Genomic DNA, 11,929 nt, shown 5'->3' on the forward strand with positions numbered 1-11,929 from the left:
ATGTATTTATAGGCAAATGAATTGGAGTATGAAAACTTATGTTTGCATGTGGTCTCCAATTGAATTGGCGCCCATGTGCATTTTGTACATGGTGTCGCCATTCAAATTGGCGCCTCCATAGGGACATGCATGACACACCTAGGTCGGATTGCTAGGTTTCGAGGTCTGCATGCATGCAAGACAAGGTGTCGTCAAATGGATTGGCGCCCATGTGCAAGGAATGAATGGGGCGCCAATTCAATTGGAGTGTGTGTCTGCATGTGTGACATGTGGTTGTCCTCTCTCTCGCATGCTGAACATGTCACTTCTGAGTAGCTTGCATGGTTGACACATCACTTCGAACTAGCTTGCATGTGAGACACATCACTCACCTATTTAAGTGTCTTACTAACAACATCCAAGACTCAACCCACATTCACCTGCAGCAAGAAAATAGTTTTCATCTGCACAATGTCATCTTCACAAAAATACAATGTCAACGTTCACTGCAACGGTGAAACATATGAGTCTGAGTTATACGGTTTTTGTTTTCGAAACGCCGATACCATTAGACTTACGATCAAGAGAAATGCAACCTTCCCGCATTTGAAAAAAAGAATACAATCTTGTATAGGATCAGGTATTGTGTCAAAGATCACGTATCAAAATCCAATTTTTTTTAGAACAGTTAATGCAAAATTTTCCCGCTTAAGGTACAGAACGATGAAGATGTTGAATACATGTTTGTTAGTCATGAACATTCAGGCTGCAACTGTATTGAGTTGTATATTACTCTTCAACCATGTATACCATCTCAACAGTCTCAAATAACCAGTCAGGATGAATTTGGTGAATTTGATCCATAATGGTCAGATGACGTCAACCGAAAAGCAGAAGCAGAAGTGAACGTCGTTGATGAAGAAGAAGAGGAGACCGAGATACAGGTTGATCACATGCTGAACAACGACATTGAAGTTGATGATCAACCACCGACAATACCTCCTAGTCATGTCTACAATCCGCCTCAACATATGACAAAGATGGATCTGCATGGCGATGAAACATCCAACAGTGTTTTCTATAACCCGTATCCACGATTAAAAGGCGAATTAAAGATGGGAGACATGTTTCGTACCAAAGAAGAATGTGTTCGAGCTATCAAAAAATTCCACATGAACAACTCTGTTGATTTTACAGTGAAACGCACTGATTCGAGAAGGTATGTTATCGAATATCGTAACATCCTTTGTAAGTTTCGGTTGGCTGTGTCTTACAAAAAGAAAAACGACTCTTGGGAGATCGCTTCAATAGACCCGCCTCACAGTTGCATTGCAACTAACGTTGAACAAGATCACCGTAAACTAAGCGCTGCATTGATATGTCAAGACATTCTACCGTTGGTTAATAAAGACCCATCAGTGAAGGTGAGTATAATTATATCCCATATCAGAATAACATATAATTATACTCCATCCTACAAGAAATCCTGAATTGCAAGGACAAAGGCTGTTGAACAAGTATTCGGCAACTGGGAGGATTCATACAAAGAATTGTCCCGATTTTTATGGGCACTAAAAACATATGTCCCAGGAACTGTGGCAATTATGGAGACATTGCCAGTAATGATGCCAGACGGAACTTGTTTTACAGGTAATAGAATCTTTCACCATCTCTTTTGGGCGTTTGACCCATGCATCAAAGGTTTCGCACTCTGCAAACCTATTATTCAAATTGATAGCACTTGGTTATACGGCAAATACAAGGGTACTTTGCTTATGGCGGTTGCACAAGATGGCAACAACAATGTCTTTCCCATTGCCTTTGCTCTGGTTGAAGGTGAAACAGCTGGTGGATGGGGTTTCTTTCTTCGACATCTCAAAATGCATGTGGCACCACAAGCCAATCTCTGTTTGATTTCTGATAGACATGCTGTCATTGAGAGTGCCTACAACAACCATGACAACGAATGGTATAATCCTCCTTCTACCCATGTCTATTGCATTAGACATATTGCACAAAACTTCATACGTGCAATAAAAGATAAGAATCTTCGCAAGAAGGTGGTGAATTCTGGGTATGCTCTAACTCAGCCGTCATTTCAATATTATCGTGATGAAATTAGACTGTTTAATGAAGACGCATGGAGATGGCTAAATAACATACCAATAGAGTAGTGGACAAGGGCATTTGATAGAGGTTGTTGATGGGACCACATGACAACAAACCTTGTGGAATGCATGAACGGGGTATTCAAAGGAATTAGAAATTTGCCAATAACCGCCTTGGTAAGATCGACCTATTATAGGTTGGCTTCTACGTTCCTAACCAGAGGTGAAAGATGGAGTGTGGTGTTAATGTCTGGGCAAGTATTCAGTGAGTGTTGCATGAAAGTCGTGAAAGAGGAGAGCATCAAAGCTAGCACACACACTATAACAGTCTTTGACCGTCATAGGCAAAATTTCAGCGTCCAGGAAATAATGGACCACAACGAGGGGAAACCAAATTTAGCCTATGTTGTTAGACTAAACAGAAGTTGGTGCGACTGTGGAAAATTCTAGGCCTTCCGCATTCCTTGCTCCCGTGTCATTACAGCATGCGCATATACTCGTCAAGACGCTTACAACCATTTATCTAATGTGTACAAGGTCGTCACCATCATGAATGTATATAATAAAAGCTTCTCGGTACTACCAATGGAGGAATACTGGCCTCCATATGAAGGTGATATAGTTTGGCAGGACGACGAGATGCGTAGGAAGAAAAAAGGAAGGCCAAACAACACACATATCAAGACAGAAATGGATTCGACAAATAAAATGATAAGATTATGTAGTATTTGTCATCAACTAGGACACAATAAGAACAATTTTCCTAATCGAGGAGCATCATCTGGGTCATAAGCTTTTTGTAACATTGTATTTCTGTAACCTTCAATCATTATATATCATAAAAAATTTGTTACAACGAGGTTTATAACAAACATCAGTACAAAATAAGCTAACTGAAAACAGAAATATTTCTAACTGATTACAACAATCAAATTGATGTCATCTCGATCGAATATCATTTCCCTAGCATCCTTATCAGTCTTCATTCGCACTCAACCAAAGATATTGTCGAGTCTCTCAATACTTCTATGTTTTCCCCTTCTGGTATTTTCCTATCTAACCAACGAACCAACTCCCTCTTCAGTTGCTTGAATGTAGTGATGTTCTTGAAGAGCATCAACATCTGAGGTTTGTCTCTCGCATAAATCATCTTTCCGTATAGGCGACGAACACCAAACATGATTGTCAAATGATTAAATGAGATGTGGAACAATGACTCACACAACACATCTATTTATAACAAAAAAAAATTATATTTTACACTGAGGCGCCAATCCAATTGGCGCCTCCTTTGTAAAAATACACATGGGCGCCAATTGGATTGGCTAGAGCATGTAGGAGAAGGGCGATCCAAAATGCAGCGGAATTTAAAATTTCTCCTTTAATGATCCTTACGAATGGGGATGATCAATGATAGAATTGTTACCTCTTGTGGCGATTATAACCTTTGATGCAGATCTACAGAGCGATCACGAACGTTGAACAATGACAACGCCTCTACTCAGTCCACACGAACGAATTCCTTCAATCTCAGTGCTAGTTGCTACGAATGAAGGCTTTGAGTGAGAGAGAGAGAGAGATAGAGAGAAACGAAATTGCAATTGTAACAATGCTTCTACACAAAGGTTCTATTTATAGAACCACTTGTGTGGGCTGCAAGCTAAAAATCCCACTCAAGTGTATATGGCCCATATCTTATAATATGCCAAAATCACTTAAGCGCGTGGTACCTTACCATATTTCGTATTATACTTAAGTACACCGTACCTTACGATGTTCTATAATTCACTTAAGGGCACCGTACATTACGGTATTCCTTAATTACTCTATCTCTCATCAATCCGTCCTTTGTGTGTGACCCTATAGGTTTTCGCGGCATTGACAATTATATTAAATCACGTATTTAACATAATAAACAGTGAGCGGTATCTAGCAACACATCACTGCTACCCAAGACACGAAAATGTCATGTGATCTGACAAATCCTTCTGTGATAATAATTATGTGTATAATTACCCTTTTGCCCTCATGTCTATATTGAACACAAGGCATAGACCGTGTCATCCTTGTCCAGTTCGATATTGGGCCCATAGACATTTATCCTGTTACGCAGGATGGGCAAATTTCATCTAGGTCACTCATGTCCCTTAGCATGCTTCGTGGAGTACCCATCAACTGTCTTTATGGTCATCCAATTACGGATAATGTTTGATCAGCAATAAGGCACTCGACTCTACATCTAGGGTCCATAGTGGTTTCAGGTCGAAGGGTGGTATACACTATTATCACCATGAGAATAACTTATGACACTTTGCATAACATTCTATATAGTATTCTCATAGCAGGTCAATCCAGTATAAATATTACTCTTAATATTCATACGCATGTTTAAGACTTGATAACTCTTTATCCATGATCCATGAGATGTGATCATCAGTCTATAAACATAATAGTCTTCATGCTTTAATGTTATCCCACTTCACAATAAAGCTTGACTACGGATACTTTAAGAATAGTGTCCTTATGTTTAATGTGATCTCATGATTAAGTCATACTTGATACGTTAAATGAACTAGCTATTCTAGGGACTTTATTAAACAAACATAATAAAGAAAAAGCCTTTTATTATTAATAAATAATTCGATACAAGTACCAAAAGTATTGGCCTCTAGGGCTTACACCAACAATCTCCCACTAGCACTAGAGCCAATCAGGCATACCCCTAATGCCCATAAATCTAGTATGGCCATCATGCTTCTGCTGCGCAAGAGGCTTTGTCAGTGGGTCAGCAATATTGTCAAGTGTAGGTACTCTGCATATTTTCACATCTCCTCTATCTATTATCTCTCGAATGAGGTGATAACGCCTAAGTATGTGTTTGGATCGTTGGTGAGATCTAGGCTCCTTAGCTTGTGCGATAGCACCATTGTTATCACAATAGAGACCAATGGGATCCACAATGCTAGGAACTATGCCAAGTTCACTAATGAACTTTTTGATCCAAACAGCTTCCTTTGCTGCACTTGAGGCAGCAATATACTCGGCCTCAGTTGTAAAATCAGCAACTGTATCTTGCTTTGAACTTTTCCAGCTCACAGCGCCACCGTTTAAGCAAAACACATAACCAGATTACGATCTAAAGTCATCCTTATATGTCTGGAAGCTAGCATCGGTGTATCCAATTACAGCCAACTCTTCCTGACCTCCATATATCAAGAATGAGTCCTTAGTCCTTCTCAAATACTTAAGGATATTATTGACAACTACCCAATGGGCATCACCAGGATCAGATTGGTACCTACTCGTTGCACTTAAAGCATACGAGACATCTGGTTGAGTACATAACATGGCATACATGATAGATCCTATTGCAGATGCATATGGAATCTTATTCATGTGATCCCTTTCTTCCTTAGTTGAAGGGGATTGTGTTTTTGATAGACACGGGCCATGTTGCATAGGTATGATTCCTTTCTTGGAATCATGCATATTAAAGCGTCTCAACACTTTGTCTATGTACGTACTCTGACTTAGGCCAAGCAGTTTTTGTGATCTATCTCTATAGATTCTGATTCCTAATATATAGGCTGCTTCACTTAGGTCCTTCATAGAAAAGCATTTCCCCAACCAAGACTTTACTTGTTGCAGGGTAGGGACATCGTTTCCAATAAGTAATATGTCATCTACATATAATACCAGGAAAACGATCATGCTCCCACTAACCTTCTTGTAGACACAAGGCTCATCTTTGTTCTTGATGAATCCATATTGTTTTACCGTTTCATCAAAACGAAGATTCCAGCTTCTGGAAGCTTGCTTCAATCCATAGATTGATCTTTGTAACTTACATATCTTTTGGGCTTCTTCTGGTATGTCAAATCCTTCAGGTTGTGTCATGTACACATCCTCAAGAAGATTCCCATTAAGGAAAGTAGTTTTGACATCCATCTGCCATATTTCATAATCATGATATGCAACGATAGCAAGTAAAATCCAAACAGATTTAAGCATTGCAACTGGTGAAAAGGTTTCATCATAGTCAACCCCATGAATTTGTTTATATCCTTTTGCAACCAGTCTTGCCTTATAGGTAATGTACCTTACCATCCATGTCAGTCTTCTTTTTGAAGACCCACTTGCATCCTATAGGGTTAACTCCTGCAGGAGGCTCTACCAAGGTCCAAACTTGGTTTGTGTACATGGAATCCATTTCAGATTCCATGGCTTCTAGCCACTTCTCAAACTCGGGACCAGTTATGGCCTCTCGGTAGGTCACAGGCTCATCTTGATCCATGAGTAATACATCACCTTGATCAGTTATGAGATATCCATATCTCTCAGGTATGTGACGTATCCTGCTTGACCTACGCTGGTCTTGTTCTACTTGAGCAGGTTTCTCTTCCACAACTACTTGTGTTTCCTGCTCTAATTCCTCCATAGGTGTATCGATGCTTTGTGATTCTTGAATTTCTTCAAGCTCTACTTTCCTCCCACTGATTCCTTTGGAAATAAAATCCTTTTCTAGGAAAACTCCAGTTCGAGCGACAAACACTTTGCCCTCAGAAGGATTGTAGAAGTAATACCCTTTTGTTTCTTTAGGATACCCCACAAATAAGCATTTGTCAGATTTGGGCTCAAGCTTAGTTGAAATTTGTCATTTCACATAAACTTCGTAACCCCAAATTTTCATGTAAGACATATGTGATTTCTTACCACTCCATATCTCATATGGTGTCTTCTCAACCTTTTTGGATGGAACATGGTTAAGTGTGTAAGTTGTTGTCAATAGTGCATGTCCCCAAAAGGAGTTTGGAAGATCGACGTGACTCATCATGGATCGGACCATGTCTAACAGGGTTCGATTTCTTCTCTCAGATACACCATTCCATTGGGGTGTTCCAAGAGGAGTAAGTTGGGATAGGATCCCACACTCTTTCAGATGGTCATCAAACTCTAGGCTTAAATACTCACCACCTCGATCTGATTGAAGAGTTTTAATATTCTTACCTAGTTGGTTTTGTACTTCATTCTTGAATTCCTTAAACTTTTCAAAGGACTCTGATTTGTGTTTCATTAAATACACATAACCATATCTACTGAAATCATCAGTAAATGTGATGAAGTACTGAAAACTTCCTCTGGCTGGTATGTTCAGTGGTCCACATACATCAGTATGTATGAGGGCCAAAAGATCATTAGCTCTTTCACCTTTTCCTGTGAATGGAGACTTTGTCATCTTTCCAATTAAACAAGACCTGCATGTCTCATATGATTCATAATCAAAAGAGTCCAATAATCAATCTTTATGGAGTTTGGAAATGCGTTTCTCATTTATGTGGCCTAATCGACAATGCCAAAGGTAAGTTGGATTTAACTCATTAGGTTTCATCCTTTTAGTATTAATGTTATAAATAGGCATTTCAAGATCAAGGACATATAGTCCATTGTTCATTTGTGCAGTAGCATATAATATATCATTCAAATAAATTGAGCAACAATTGTTCTTTATTATAAATGAAAAACCAAACTTGTCCAAACAAGAAACGAAAATAATATTCCTGCTAATTGCAGGTACATAATAACAGTTCTTTAATTGAATTATTAAACCACTAGGTAAAGTAAATACATAAGTTCCTACGGCTAAAGCAGCAACCTTTGCTCCATTGCCAACTCGTAGGTCGACTTCACCTTTTGCCAAATCTCTACTCCTTTTTAGTCCCTGCACATTGGTACAAATGTGAGAACCGCATCCAGTATCTAATACCCATGATGCAGAAGTAGATAAATTAATTTCAATAACAAAAATACCTGAAGTTGAAGTCTCTACTCCATTCTTCTTATCTTCCAAGTACTTTGGGCAGTTTCTCTTCCAGTGTCCGGTCTTACCGCAATGGAAGCAGGTGCATTCTTTTGCTATGCCTCCACTAGGCTTCAAAGCAACAACAATGGGTTTGGGTTTGGCAACTTCCTTGCCTTTCCCTTTATCACCCTGCTTGGTGGGCCTTTTGTTCTGTCTCTTTCCATTTTCGATCATCAGAATGGACTTCCCTTTTGACTTCAGATTCTGCTCAGCAGTTCTTAACATGGCTAGCAGTTCAGGAAGAGATTTGTCCATATCATTCATATTGAAATTTAGGACAAATTGACTGAATCTATCTGGCAACGATTGCAAGATTAAATCAGTCGCAAGTTCCTTTCCGAGGGGAAAACCCAACCTCTCAAGGTTTTCCACATACCCAATCATCTTGAGCACATGGGGACCTACAGGGGCTCCCTCAACTTAATTGCCTTGAAAAAGGGCTTTTGAAACTTCAAACCTTTCATGCCTTGCTTGCTCTTGATAGAGCATCTTGAGGTGTTCGATCATATCGAACGCTGTCATGTTCTCATGTTGCTTTTGCAACTCTGAGTTCATGGTAGCTAGCATGAGACAAGCAGTTTCATTGGCATCATCGACATGCTTCTTATAAGCATCTCTTTCTGCTTTAGGTGCAGAACTAGGAGGTTCCTCTTCAGGAACAAGTTTCTCTAAGACATACAACTTTCTATCATGTTTGAGGACAATCCTCAGATTTCAGTGTCAATCCAGAAAATTCGTCCCAGACAATTTTTCCTTGTCAAGGATTGATCGCAAAATGTTTTTAGAGGTGTTTGTTGTCATGGTAATCTACATGAAAATAATGAAAATATAAGTATCAATAACATATTTAATTAGTCCTTTAATTAAATATGTTCCCACTATTTTACTCAAAACAAATGACCCTCACCATTTGATTCAAAAAATCCCGTTGGAAGATTTTCTAGTGGGTCGAGATCCATATTTCACTTTGTTTTAAGTCTGCGTTGGCGGATTACACAAAACTAGGTTATTTAGGTAGGAACTCCTTCCAATTGTATCTTATACAACTCTCGAATATTTTAGTTGGGTGAATAACTCCTTATTCCAATCCATCACATGGATCATTTCCAACTCTTGCTTCTAAACATATATAATCTTATTATAATTTGTTTAGTTAAGTTTGACCCATTGTTTTAACAATTGGATATTACAATTATCCCATCGCACCTTACTAATATAGAACATGCACCTCGCGTAGGCGAAACCTATATTATCCGATACTAGTCTTGATGAGTGTTAAAGCTTGGAAAGCATAAATTTAATATTTAATTTGAGGGAATTTGCAATTATTTTGATCTCACCGGCTTATTTATCATATAAATTGTCTCTCACATGCATCAACACACATTCACATGCATCAACATACATACATAATGAAACAGTTATGGCCCCTAGGGCAATTGTTCTCCCAAGCCAATGAGAGAACCTAAGCTAACCTAATAACGATCTAAGCTTCTCCAAGCAAGATCTTCAAGGTTGTCCTCCTTTGATATTGAATTCTTCTCTGTCTTCATAACATTACATTACATAAAAGAAACTCGCTTTACATACGAGGGAGTGAGATGAGAAAATAAGTTACATTAAGAGATTAAAAGAGAGGCACGACACGCAGGTCGTATTTTAAAACCCAAAACAAAATAAAGGAAAACTAAGGCCATAACCGATCACCACAAGACAATAATAATAAACACATTATTATTATTATTAGTTTTAATTCTTTTAATTAATTAAAACCAAATTAAATTTCGGAGATCGATCACACTATGTAGAGTTAGCCGGGGGTCCGCTGCCCGGTCAGCGGACGGTGGTTCCGCTGACCGTTCAGCGGACGGGGGTCAAGGGGGCAGTGCCCCTTGCGGGGTTGAAAAGGGCAGCGCCCCTAGCCGAAATTTTTAATGAACAATTCATTTGAAATCGACGTCGTTTTTCGCATCAACACGTGATACTTTAAAGCACAACTCTTGCGCAGTCACAACCCTAATCGCATAACTCCTTGACAACACAACCCTTATGCCGTCATTAACCCTAATGCATAACTCTTTGACAACACAACCCTTGTGCCGTTACTAACCCTAATGCACCAATTCCAGACCGTCAAACACATCTCGATTGTTGATTCAGTATGATTGATCAACATGTCATTGCTTCACCATACTAATGTCGGATCAAGAAGCAAACAACCATTGATCTCTCAAAGGAAAATAACCATTAATTGTTTGAATGAATGAAACAGAAACAATATATCATATATACCGTATTTTGCATCAGGATTACTTATATCCTATATATAACTTGATCGATCTTAATTTAATTACTCGTTTATTCTTTGATTCATTATGTCTTTTAATCGTATTAATACAGAAAATACAGAAAATAAACAGCTATCAGATGCATGGTCTCGTAAGTGGCTCTGATACCACTGTAGGAGAAGGGCGATCCAAAACGCAGCGGAATTTAAAATTTCTCCTTTAATGATCCTTACGAATGGGCATGATCAATGATAGAATCGTTACCTCTTGTGGCGATTATAACCTTTGATGCAGATCTACGGAGCGATCACGAACATTGAACAATGACAACGCCTCTACTCAGTCCACACGAACAGATTCCTTCAACTTCAGTGCTAGCTGCTACGAATGAAGGCTTTGAGTGAGAGAGAGAGAGAGAAACGAAATTGCAACTGTAACAATGCTTCTACACAAGGGTTCTATTTATAGAACCACTTGTGTGGGCTGCAAGCTAAAAAGCCCACTCAAGTGTATATGACCTATATCTTATAATATGCCAAAATCACTTAAGCGCGTGGTACCTTACCATATTTCGTATTCTACTTAAGTACACCGTACCTTACGATGTTCTATAATTCACTTAAGGGCACCGTACATTACGGTATTCCTTAATTACTCTATCTCTCATCAATCCGTCCTTTGTGTGTGACCCTATAGGTTTTCGCGGCATTGGAAATTATATTAAATCACATATTTAACATAATAAACAGTGAGCGGTATCTAGCAACACGTCACTACTACCCAAGACACGAAAATGTCATGTGATCTGACAAATCCTTCTGTGATAATAATTATGTGTATAATTACCCTTTTGCCCTTATGTCTATATTGAACACAAGGCATATACCGTGTCTTCCTTGTCCAGTTCAATATTGGGCCCATAGACATTTATCCTATTACGCAGGATGGGCAAATTCCATCTAGGTCACTCATGTCCCTTAGCATGCTTCGTGGAGTACCCATCAACTGTCTTTATGGTCATCCAATTAAGGACAACGTTTGATCAACAATAAGGCACTCGACTCTACATCTAGGGTCCATAGTGGTTTCAGGTCGAAGGGTGGTATACACCATTATCACCATGAGAATAACTTATGACACTTTGCATAACATTCTATATAGTATTCTCATAGAGGGTCAATCCAGTATAAATATTACTCTTAATATTCATACGTATGTTTAAGACTTGATAACTCTTTATCCATGATCCATGAGATATGATCATCAGTCTATAAACATAATAGTCTTCATGCTTTAATGTTATCCCATTTCACAATAAAGCTTGACTACGGATACTTTAAGAATAGTGTCCTTATGTTTAATGTGATCTCATGATTAAGTCATACTTGATACATTAAACGGACTAGCTATTCTAGGGACTTTATTAAACAAACATAATAAAGAAAAAGCCTTTTATTATTAATAAATAATTCGATACAAGTACCAAAAGTATTGGCCTCTAGGACTTACACCAACAGAGCATGTGCCCTAGCCAATCCAATTGGCGCCTCCTTTATAAAAATACACATGGGCGCCAATTGGATTGGCTAAGGCATGTTCCGTAGCTAATTCAATTGGCGCCTCCATTCAATTTTTAAGAGGAGTCGCCAATTGAATTGGCGCCTCTTCCTAAAAGTGGGGTAGTTTGGGATTTT

This window comes from Lathyrus oleraceus, chromosome 4 (assembly GCF_024323335.1).
Source record: "Lathyrus oleraceus cultivar Zhongwan6 chromosome 4, CAAS_Psat_ZW6_1.0, whole genome shotgun sequence".
NCBI lineage: Eukaryota > Viridiplantae > Streptophyta > Magnoliopsida > Fabales > Fabaceae > Lathyrus > Lathyrus oleraceus.